This window comes from Haliotis rubra, unplaced genomic scaffold, assembly GCF_003918875.1.
Source record: "Haliotis rubra isolate DU_JTF1 unplaced genomic scaffold, ASM391887v1 Scf99, whole genome shotgun sequence".
In the NCBI taxonomy this organism is placed as follows: Eukaryota; Metazoa; Mollusca; class Gastropoda; order Lepetellida; family Haliotidae; genus Haliotis; species Haliotis rubra.
Window position 1 is genome coordinate 115,123 of NW_025767734.1, and position 13,105 is coordinate 128,227.

At 41.6% G+C, this 13,105-nt stretch overlaps 1 long non-coding RNA gene across 1 annotated transcript; it reads left to right on the plus strand.

Moving 5' to 3' along the window:
- Nucleotides 1–9,468: 9,468 nt before the first annotated feature.
- Nucleotides 9,469–11,407, plus strand: LOC124265638. Its single transcript, XR_006895497.1, has 3 exons — nt 9,469–9,550; nt 9,790–9,869; nt 11,234–11,407. It is a non-coding gene; the product is annotated as an uncharacterized LOC124265638 (long non-coding RNA).
- Nucleotides 11,408–13,105: the final 1,698 nt, after the last annotated feature.

Sequence of the window (13,105 nt, forward strand, 5' to 3'; positions counted from 1 at the left end):
TGTACTATTTATATTTATGTGGCAATTTTGTACAATGATAAAATTTGCAATTCATCGGTCCGTTTCTGACTCAAACGGACTGTAGTATTAAAGCCCCTAAAGTAACTGGGGTTTGTCTGCTACAGTAAGTACTGTTGTGTACAGACATACTGTATAATCCATTCGAAAAAAATAATAAATAGCCCATCAGTTTGTTTATAAAAAATAGATAACTTCTGATTATACCAGCTGATTTGACGGTCCCATCACAACCGATATTTACATTTGTGGAAAGCTATTCTTAGCCAAGGATTGACAATACACCATAAACAAAGAAAACCACCTGGGTGCGTCACGTGTTAGTTTGGTCGTCACCAGTTGTACACAGGTTACTGGGGACTTGTTGTAAGTCGGGGTCCTGACCCAGTGACAAGGATTAAGGGAGGGTCAGCAATGAGATATCCCTAGGAGGGTCGTTATGCCAGTCGTAGATGAAAACCACCTATCATTACAGTCACAATGTACATACGTTGAAAAACACCACCATGAACTATATGGTCTCTGCTTGAACAACATATCCGTATTCTGTAAGATGATATTTTCAGCTCTCAATCAATTTTATGTTTTACATCTTTCCCGAGGTAAGCATTGTGGTGTAGATCCAGGAAACATATGTCAGCACAAATTAGATAACGGCAGCTGGGTTTATTGCCATGGCCAGCAGGACAGTGTGTGTCAGCTGCCTGCAGCCTCAATACAAGTGTTACACACAATTGCACGCTGGCCACTTCATGCAGCCTCAATACAAGTGTTATACACAATTGCACGCTGGCCACTTCATGCAGCCTCAATACAAGTGTTACACACAATTACCCGCTGAACACTTCATGCAGCCTCAATACAAGTGTTACACACAATTACCTGCTGGCCCCTTCGTGACATCGCGTGTGTACGGGCCAGGCCGACACAGATTAGCTTCAGGGATAAATAGAGAGTACATGTATTGGTTAGGACTTGACCCTCGCACGGCGGCTGACCCCGGGGCCATAGCTTTACTATCGTTATGTAGTTGTGTCAATGTTGACATCACGGACAGAAAACTGTGGACCCAATAATGGACGGATGCAATTCATTTCGTAATCTTGGCCAGGAATTCCAGACATGGTACATTCCCGTTCTGGGGTTTTAATCTCTTGATCACTGTTTTTTCAGTGCCCACCATGCTCGTGGGCACCAACGTGGAAAACGTCTCAGGGTAAGTGTGCCGCCATTTGCAATATTCCAGCAATGTCACAGCGGGAAACACCAGAAGTTGGCTAAGTCATATAGGAGATAGGGGTGCGGACTCGATAAACGTGAACGATCCTTATGACCTCGGGCTTTCCTGTCAGACGACGTTGACGGGACGTTTAGATAATAAAATTATGTTCAAATAGCTTAAAACAACTCTGTACATCCCATGGAGACACGACAGGTCCACAATGAATCTGCTGCTCCGACGATGACAAGGACCTATCTTCGCAGGTTAATTTATCGTGAAAAAGACGGCACACCCTGATGCGGTCTGTAGAACACCATTCACTTACTAACTTCATGTCGTCTCAAGCAGGGGACGGTGGGTAGCCCAGTGGTTAAAGCGTTCGCTCGTCACGCCGAAGACCCGGGTTCGATTCCCCACATGGGTACAATGTGTGAAGCCCATTTCTCGTGTCCCCCGCCGTGATATTGCTGGAATGTTGCTAACAGCGGCGTAAAACGTAATTCACTCACTCATCTCCAGGGTCCCCACGCGATCTGACTCTGCTGTAAGGCGGATGCCGTGCCATGACAGATAGCGTTCTAGTATATACACATTAAGTGTTGAGTCACGGAACAGTGACGATGCTCTCGGGAATACTGAAACAATGATGGTGAAGTGTATCACTATATAGACAGGCTCCGGAAGCCACTGACGGTGTTGCTCTTCCTGTCCCTGCTCGAACTGTATTTCGCCAGAAGGAATACATAGAGCCTTTAACTGCAGATACACTACTGATATCATATTCAACATTTATCACGGGATGGCCTAAAACTCGGGCCGGGCCGGGCCAAGACGGGCCAACTATATCATTGGCTAATAAATCAATTATCAAAAACCATGCCTACAATTAATTAATGCAGGATACACTCATGATAATAGTGATCACCCAGAAGCCTCAAACGCGAACCATAATCACTATATTATGAGTAAATCGCTTAACCCTCAGAAGACGGAACAGGATGTATAACGCACAAATACTTCAGTCAATCCCGATACACATTTCCGTCGGACCGAAAATGTTTTTTACATCTATATCCAAATACCACCCCAGAAGGTCACTGTTCATCGAATGTAATGCATGTCCACCTGTAAATGAAACGATCTCTACCCCAAACTCTCAATATAATCTCCGCCACTAATGTTCGGTCCGGTTGGCTCGGGCCGTGAAAAGCACCTTAAACCTAACACGTGTATCTTGAATTGTGTTTAAATCCATAAATTAGTATTATATCTACCTAAATATTCCGTTGTAATGTCACAAAATGCCACATGTACAGATAACTGGTTCGTTAAAGTGAAGCCCTTTTCTCTCTCAATTCCCAACATAGCCTCAATCAAAAGTGTTTAGTCTCTGTTCAGTCCGACTTGGCCCGGGCAGTCAAAAACAAATCAAACCTCACACATGTATCTGAATTGTACCTGTAACTATAGAATAGAGATACCGTGATGCCCTTGAAGTTATCAGGCAGTTGGTGTTGTCACAGTCTGATGGAACAACAGTGTTGACAGGATTCTCCATGCTAGCAAATTATGTCGGAGAAAAGGACTTGAAATTTTGTTTAAAACCCAAGCAGACATGTATCAAGGACTTCTTTTAGTTGACTTATTTTCCGTGTGATATTCTCGTGAAACTTTTAGTGTATCCCGATAGTGACACGACACTGTGATGCTGATTTGCTGTTCAAATTCGTGAAATCATAACAGGTGATATATTACATGTACATGTACATGAAATGAAACTCGGGTGAAAATGAATGCACCCCTTTTTTAATGATGAATGTTGATATTAAAATTGAATCAAATTTGTATTTATCTATTTATTTTTATTTTATTTTGATCTGCATTGTTCTGTTTTGACGGTTAAAAGGGGTCTCACACACCCTTTGTGACGGCAATTCCTAAACCATGACAGCATGTTTTGGTGATAACCCCTTTTATTGTAGTACCCCATATTATAACTTAACATTCTATATAAAGACAAAGATTCATTTACAAACTCTAAACAATGTTCAGAAAGGTTAATGGACATTTTCCTTTCGAATCATAAACATATTAATTATGTGACATAAAAATGCAAAACCTGTTCTATTTTCATAACGGATAAAATCTATTTTATAGTGCTAGCTCACTGAGATACCATGATGCAGTGAAGCGTGAATACCCCGCTCAGACAATTTATACTGACTCCGAGCCGACCAGTCCTTGTTGTACCCATCAATGCCGAGCGCCAGGCAGGGACCAACAAGTACCATATTCTAACGTCTTTTGGTATGACGCGGTCGGGGGTCGAACCCGCGACCTTTCGCTCTCCGGGCGGACGCTCTAACCACTACACCACGGAGGCGGTCCGTCAAAATATTGAATCCGTTTCCAGCAACCCAAAGGCGTTGACGCAGCCATGGTCACATGAAGGGTCTGAGGTGAGAACAAACCACAAAGAAATGAAATGACTCAAGCAACTGTTTCTGATGGGTTGTGGATCTGCAGACAGTGTCGACCTAACAGTCTAGTTCTTGATATTGCTTCGTAACGTGTGCCAAACCAGAAAGGACTGAATCACGAACATGATCGCACGTTCCTGAATCTGAAATATTCAAACACGGAAATTGATGCCTCAAATATAAATGTGCCAAACTGTGCCAAACTGATATCATTTTCCTATACGGTTCACAAAGAATGTCCAGACGTAAGAACGTGGCTGATCACGATGTAAATTCCACCTCATGTGGCTTCCAAGACTCATTATTTTGCTACATATGTAGCACATTTTGTTGTTTCAGGTTATCAAGGTTACAGTTTGCAAGTGTCCTGTTTTTACTTAAATAACCGACGGTGGGGTAGTCTAGTGGTTAAAGCGTTCGCTTGTCTCGCTGAAGACCCGGATTCGATTCCTCACATGGGTACAGTGTGAAGCCATTTTCTGGTGTTTCCCGCCGCGATTTTGCAGGAATATTGCTAAAAGCGGCGTAAAACTATACTAACCCACTGAAGTCTCCTGCTAAGCAATAGCACACTACTGAAGAGGGTGACGCCGTTGTGTACAGCGTTTCAGTCATATCTTGACGTATTTAACATTTCTGAAGGGATGGCAATCGAACATGTTTGGCATTAGTAAACCGGGCGGTCAGGGTCGTGATGCTCACAAATGTGCAATTCGACCTGACGATCGACGACTCCTGGTACGACATGTGATCTGGTTTAAAGTTAACAAAACGATGAATTTAATCATTAAACTTTATTGAAAACCAAATTTACAGATAGCATGCAGATACGTAGTATACAAACGTCTATTCAACACTGTTCGTTCAATGTGACTCAGGTTTGGTGAACAATGGGATGAAATCATTTATAAGGAAACAGGCTTGGCGTATGGACATAGTCAAAGTTTTAACGAGGTTGTGAAGTTAACGGCTCCAAAATATCAGTACAGACCTGGCAATGTCAGCTTGAACTGAAACTGCTGAATCTCCTGTTCTATGATGTCACCCCTTTAGTAACGTAAATATGACTGAATTCGGCTTTGGTGATCGTATTTGCAACTACAATGGGAAATTGTTAACAAAGATATGTTGAACGTTTTCATGAAACTGACTTACATAAAGTGTAATCCTTTTAAGACTCCCAACTTGAATTACAAAGATTGTTTTAAGGTATCAAATGAATACATCCAGAGCAGCATGGCTCAACCACATCTGTATATATTCATTCTTCTGACAGATGCCGAATAAAAGTATTATAATTATAAGCAACGAAGGGAGAATTTGGGACTGTATGTGAACCTTAACAGGTATAAAGAGGTGAGGTGAGGTGAAATTGGGTTTTACGTCGTGCTTGAGAATATTTCGCTTATATGACGACGTGCATGCGTGTGTATGTGTATCTGCGGCTGCTTGTATACGTGTACTAGCCCAGACTGAAGCTGGTTTTATAGTGCTAGCCCACTGAGATACCATGCCGCAGTGAAGCATGAATACCCCACTCAGACACATTATACTGACTCTGAGCCGACCAGTCCTTGTTGTACCCATTAATGCCGAGCGCCAGGCAGGGACCAACAAGTACCATATTTTAACGTCTTTTGGTTTGACGCGGTCGGGGATCGAACCCGCGACCTTCCGCTCTCCGAGCGGACGCTCTAACCACTACACCACGGAGGCGGTCCACAGGTGTAAAGAGCACACTGGACATTAAATTATACACATTAGAGAAACGCTGACGTTTAGTCTGTGCTTATTTGTATTTGAATGTATACATCCAGGGCAGCATGGCTCAACTACGCCTGTATGTACCCATCCTCCCAATAGAGACCAATATACATTTCATGTGACTGTTTGAGTAAGTGGTAACAGAACATAGGTAACTAGTGTTGCCAAACAATAGGGTTGCTATGAGGTGATTGTGCTATGAAACACTGACAATAAGGCTGGTGTCCTATTTGAGCCAAGCGCGAAACTGTTATGTTGAACTTAGTAAGAATTAAGTTTACTAGCGATGTATAATTCAACAAGGTACAGAGTTTGAATTGAAGACGTTTGACAAGGACATCAGTTGATATGTTTATCTCCATCGTGCTGATAATGCTGATAATAGTTGTTGTATTGTCTTCACTGACAGGTGCGAGCAGAGAGAGTCCATTCCTCGACATTTGACCTTGGAGAAAATGCCTGTCTGAGAGAGATGGTGGATCATTAGAGATGGAGACCGGAGCGTAGACAATTGCAGTAGGAAGGTGAAGGGAGCCTTATATTTTGTAGCAATTACATACATTAGTTCAGTTTTAATACTAACCTTATCAGCTGATTCTGTTCATATACCCATCTTAGTGACAGATGCCAACACCATGTCGTTGTACCGCTCATGATTAGGAAGAGGCGTCTCGAACTCATTATCAAAGATAATAACTTTTCATATGTGGTGATTGCTCAGCCAAAGGTAATTTGATATTTATAAAGAAACTACAGTGAAATACCTCAGAACAATCAGTTCTTGCAAAAAGCTTTGAAACCATATGCTAAAAGATGTTCACCAAGTACAAGCGACCCAGAAGATGCTTGAGAAGACAACCGAGTCATCGTTCAACTAGAAGGTGTTAGCGGGCATTTCAGGTAGGAATGTGAGCCATGAAACATGAAAGACCCATCAACACCTCAAAGCTGCCGAGTCATCAGTAGGTACTCACGGGACACTACCTAGGGCTTGTAAGTGGTTGACCATTTCATGTTTACACTCAAAACAGATTGCATTAACATGTAATGTTTGGATCAAGCTGGGAACTAGTAGCAAATTGCCGAAATAGTTTACTTCCGCGATAGGATATTGTAACTGGTCTAAGTTCGCATAGAATACAATTTTATACAGAAACTGCTTTTGGTTACTTATTCATGGATATTGTGAGTATCAGAGGGAATGAATTCCTGCATGTGAAGCGGTTCAGGTCGCAGAAGTGTTCGAGAAGGAACAATTTCTTGGTATCTGAAAACAAAACCCAACCCAGTATTATTTATAGTTTTTCGGAATTGAGATATTTCAATAAAGAACCATAATAATCAATTAACTTGTGTGGACCTTTCTCAAATTTAGGCTGCCGCTATATAGCTTGAATATTGCCGTGTGCAGTGTCAAATAACGAAATTTAGGTTCATAGTGATTGTTTGAGGTGTGAGTGAAAGTTGATGCAGTCAGCAATATTAAGGTAATATATGAATTGGACATATAGAGAAAGAGGATGGTAGAATGATAAACGGACAAGTCACCAGATTGGGACTGGTGCATGTTTACCTGACAAGAATATGGTACAGAGCCCTGCACTAGAGACTATACAGGAAATATAGGCGTAGTTGAACTTTGAGGCAAAATAGGCAAACACCGAACTGAAATGTCGGCGACTGCGCCGGGAGAAGGCCGACTCCATGAAATCTCTTCATAATAGAAGATATGTTGTTGTGAAACACTCGCGTGATAGTATGTATGAATAATATGAGGGATGTTATTTTCCAAGTGTTGTTTATTAATGTAGTCGCAATATAGTGACGTCTAAACATTTCCAGTCTTCGAGACTTATTTAGCTATTGCAGGTATGGGCTTTATTACACACCATAGATAAGAGCGGAGATGCGCTTCGTGGACGTGGTGTGCACAGCCGTGGCAAGGGCTGTAAATGGATAGATTTTGATCCAATGTCATTTAAAAAAAAGCCATGAACAATTATTTAGAATAAAATTTGTCAGGTTTGTCCATTTGAGAAGAAAGACTAAAGTCCTCGATATCTTGTAAAAAGGTTGCTGAGAACAGTTTAACTGATTGTAAAAATCAAACAAGGGAAGCATGAAACTCACCTCATACAACTTTGAGGAAGGGCGATGATGCCAACATACTGTAGCACCGCACATGGTTAGGAATGATCGTTTTCGACTTGTACCATGAAGTATACTGAATGATTTTTTAGGCAATTTACAATTTTTTCAGACATACAATATGCGTTCAAATAGAAGTTACCCGAGTCATCGTTCAACTAGAAGGTGTTAGCGGGTATTTCAGGTAGGAATGTGAGCCATGAAACATGAAAGACCCATCAACACCTCAAAGCTGCCGAGTCATCAGTAGGTACTCAGTGACTACTCACAAGACATCAATCAAGGATTTGTAAGTGGACGATTGTGCCAGGTGTACATACAAAACAGATGGGGTTAGTACCAACATGTGGAGATGGAGGACATAGTGTATGAAGAGAGGTCAATATGGAGTATATGAAGGTATCAGTTCCTGCACATGAAGCGGTGAAGGTGGCAGGAGTGTTGGAGAAGGTAGCCGTGACTGTCACCACACCAGAAGAAGCAATATTTTGATAAAGGATTATTTCAATTATTGCGTTTATCTTTACATACAAACATGATGAGCAGTTGACAGGTGTTGCTGATTGTACGCTCATACGGGATACTCGTCAGAACACCAAGTCAAGAGCTGTGCAGGTAAGATACGCAGAAGCTCAATTTCGATCCAAGACGAAACATCTTAGCCGAGGAGAATTAATTCCTGCCGTATGATTCATGTTTAACGGTCGTACTTACTGCATCTGGAGAGGTGACACAAGGTTGAAGTGGTGTCTAACAGTGGAGGAGGAAAGAATCATTGTGGGCTTGACATTGACAAAACGTTGGAACTGTTGACTGGCGACTGGAAGGCAACTGGGGCTAGCGAATGAAGGTAGGACACATCGATGTCAAGAGTTAGCGGTCTGATGCCCTAACGTCGTCGATGTTGTTGCTGTAGCTGTCGTTGTCGAATACATGTTGCCTGTTCTGTTGTAACAACATCTGAAGTAGTAAGAGTATAGTGAACATGTAATAACAGGTAATGAAAGATATCAGGACGGAAACATGTATAGATGTATAAACAGATGTGTAGATTGTGTATAATTGTTAACACAGCTGAGGACAATCTCTTCGAAGAATTAGCCTTATATTCATACGCTCGGAGGTTACTGTTAGAGATATTTTCAAATAGTGCAAATATCCATTTAAAACAAAGCATAGTAAAATAGTCATATTATGATATTGGCACTATTTCAGCCATATCGTCAAGATAATCATATACTGAGAATAAATACATGTATATAGACTTATTAAAATGATGTAAGCGAAGGACATTATAGCAATATGACAGATTAATTAAAACTAGTGTGAGATCAGTTTAAATGCTAAATCAGTTGTGAGCAACACAATATAAAGTAAGACAATAGATCGCAGCAACTGGAGGTTGGTTGTTCAACTCCGCACTCAGCAATATTCCACCTATATGGCGGCGGGCTGTAAATAATCGAGTCTGGGCCAGACAATCAAGTGATCAACAGCATGAGGATGGAACTACGCAACTGGAATACGATCGTCAGCCAAGTCAGTGATCCTGACCACCCGATCTAGTTAGTTGCCGCTTACGACAAGCAAGGGTGACTAAAAACAATTCTAACCCGGATCGTCACAGATGAGCAACTGAAGGTATAAAATAGTTTGAAAATAATGCCACCAGGACAAGACAGACAAAACAGAATGTGATCTGTTCTGAAGACATTTGGGTTTTCATAAAAACTGCTCGCTCAAACGCACCCAGTGCAAACTGGTCATATCGCATGAATACACCCGGAGACGGGTATGAGTGCACGTGAAATACGAAGTTGTTTGGAGTATATCAGACGGTGGGAAACGATACACCGGCCTATTCGTTCCAGTCGGTTGTAGGCATTAGACTAGAAGGGCTGATTTCGTTGTTAGACTTGTAGGTTCAGTTGGCTATTGTGGCGTTACATTGCTGTACTTGTATTAGAATATTGTAGTGGTTTTGAGCATAGACAATTAGCGGTATTTAGCGGTTTCATTTCAAAGTTCATTTTCTTCACCTTAACAGAATCCCGTTTAGTTCATTGTAAATCATTCATAATTTTCTCACTGATAATAGCTGCCACGTTTAGTTCTTTGTTTAGACCAAAGTAAGTTAATTTAGTTTAGCTTTTTTAGGTCGAGGTCGAGGCCGATGCTGAGGCGAAGACGGGGATCGAGACGGAAGCCAATGCCGGATATGGAGGGACAATCTGCAGGTATAATCTTCATCAAGTCTACTCCATAGCATTTACACACTAAGACTGCTGCACTAGTTCAGTTTGTACACCGAATTAGGCAGAACTTCTAGGTGATTGAAATGAATGTTTTCAGTAAGATGTTTGTAATGAACCCTAAGACAGGCATGAATTGTAAATAAGAAACAGCCCGGTCACATTTAACAATAACTGTCACAATTCAATAAACCCGGAAGTCCAGAAACAAAGGATTTGACAATTCAACATGACGTTATCATGAATATATGCTTAGGATGAAGAAAATCTGTTCGCCAAACTGGCAAAATATTTACTTTTGCTCACAAATGTTTTTTCATGTTTTGGATATTGTAAATGAAAAAAAGTAAGTTTAAGTGTGACACAACTCGGTTTAACTTTAACTCGGCTTAAGCGTTAAAATAACTCGCCAAGGGGTGAATTTTAATTTTCTCAAAGCTGGTGTTGCTGAATATTGAAATTTATATGGTTAAAAATACATGAAAGTACCACAACACATAATGGAACTATATATATTTTAACTAAATTCAACTGTGATACAGTAACAATATCTCTAATTCCTCTAAACTGATTTCTTGGTTAGGTTAAAATCCAACAAAGGTGTAACAGCACCGCCACGCGCAGTTCAACATTTTTAGCGTCCTTATATAACTAATTCTAAGTGTGGGGTATATGGATGCTTGTTTACCATAAATAAGAAGTAATCTGACTCTGATTTGGCACCGTCTGAGTGGCTACGCTGACTGATGTAGATGCCGAAGCCGTTGACGTTGCTGTGTTTGCGGACTGTTGTAAAACCAAATGGATACAGAACCGACAACTTGTACGCTTGTCCTTATGCACATACACACATGAAAACCTGTACTTTTATCTCTTGTATGTTGTTTGGCGTATTAAGACGGAAATGCTAGGTGGCCAAGATGGATGTGTCCCCAAATTACAGATTAAAAAAAGTAATTGGGGAAAACCTTCCAAGAAGTGATCACAACTTGCATGTATTGTGAAGTAGTTGTTAATAGCTAAACGCTATTTCAAGTTGACCTATAATCGAATACCTTATTTGGCAGAGACACATCGCTAACGCCGTATGTACGACTTCTGGTAAGAGCTCCCCCGTAACCCCTGCTTGAAATGTATTCTATTTATTAGGATTTTTTTTGTTGAGGGTTTAGGTTGTAGGTTTAGGCTTTTTTATAAAAACCACAGGCCTATATTCATAGGCATGGAATGCTTTAAAAAAACTCATGTGACTGGGGTTACGGGCGGAAATCTTTCACGACTTGTGCTAACATCTAGGCATCACTGTTGCTCCCTCGCTGTTAACATTAATTTGTTTGGTTTGCTTTCAGTCGGCCGAGTTCCTGTTTAAGCTGCCGGTTCTCCGGAGATCTGAGTTGCTCTTCAAGCTGCTGAAGCCGGGCTTCTACAAGCTGTCACAACAAATAAGACGGGTCACCCACTGTAATTATCAGTTTGGATATCTATATTCAAGTGCGTGTTCATGTAAACGATTACTGACTTGCTCCGCTTTGTTTATAGTGTAACTGCGCACCCCGCAATAACTCTGCCATATGAGTCCGGACCGTACAGTCACTGACACTGCCATCAGTCTGCACATTGGTCATACAATCCGTGAAAGGCAGAGACCATATTATATCGGTATATTGTCTGACTGAAGGTTCAAGTGTCGGCCTCATATGATCTATCATTGGTTACGCACGTTCATACATGCTTACTTGTCAGTGCTTTGGAAAGATTTCCGCCCGTAACACCCGTATTTATTTTTAATCATATGCCCGAGAATATCTGGCTGTCTTTTTTTTATAAACAGCCTATACCTAACCCTAAACCCTCGAAATAATCCTAATAAATAGAATACATTTCAAGTGGGGGTTACGGGCGGAACTCTTACCAGTGCTTTTACCCACTACCTTGTGTAAGGCACACAATTATTTTAGATGTACATAGGAATAAGACCGTAGGTGTGTTAAGAACTGGAACAAGTTGGATGAATGATACAGAAACATTTTAACAAATATCGTGTTTACACATTCATTGTCGTTGTACCTCCACGTACCGCTGTGGGTGCGGTTGTCATTGGGTTGGCAAAAGGAGTCGATCCCTGGGTCCCGGCCTGCGACGTCGGTGTTGCCTGGGGTCCCTGGTTGGTCTGGGTTGTCTGGGGATAGTTTGGGTTGCCTGGGGTCCCTGGTTGGTCTGGGTTGTCTGGGGTCCCTGGGTTGTCTGGGGATAGTTTGGGTTGCTTGGGGTCCCTGGTTGGTCTGGGTTGTCTGGGGATAGTTTGGGTTGCTTGGGGTCCCTGATTGGTCGGGTAGTCTGGGGTCCCTGAGCTGTCGGAGAACTAAAGAAACTGAACATAGCTGAAAATGCGTAGAATGATGGTAATAACGAGGATACGATGCGATAAATCGACAAGCGTGACAGGTGTCAAGGAATCCGTGTTTTATAGTACGACATCGGGGACAAACCATTTCAAAGGAGAGGAGCTTGATGTTGGTTTGAGATTAGCATTTTCAACACGTGTGAGACCTCGATTACATTTTCCAAAATTAAACAAAGTTGGATCGTTAAATGTTTCGACACATACCGACTGCAAGATTAAGGGGCATACATACTAAGTATACTGAACCGCATAAAAAACGCAAGTTTTTCAAAATTAATAATTATTGGACAGAACATTGTTAAATATTATAGTGAAACTATACTTTGGTTACCATTGTTGTGGAAAAACAGTTTTGTAATGTTCAGGTTCTGTTTGGTGATTGTTCTTGGCTATTGCACATCGCCCAAACGCAGCAATTGAATTGCCCGTGGGATGTGGTTGCAGAAGTTTTCATGAAAATCATGATGCACATTTTGTCACGGACACATAGGGGTATATAAATGTCCTCAAATCAGTTTGAAATCACTCCCGACAAACGCCCACCAAGAATGCCAAAGTTAACGACGCAACAGAGGGAACAAGCCATCGGCCGTCTTGAAGCTGGACAGGGTTGCAGATGTTGCCAAGGCATTCCATGTGCACATAACGACCATCTACCGTCTTCAGGAACGTTTTGCTGCTACAGACCACTGCTGACCGCCAACGTCCTCGACGTCCGAGAGTCACAACACCACGGCAAGATCGACACATTCAACGTTCGCACATCGGGGATAGATTCTTATCTGCCAACGAGACTGCCCGACAGACTATTGGACGT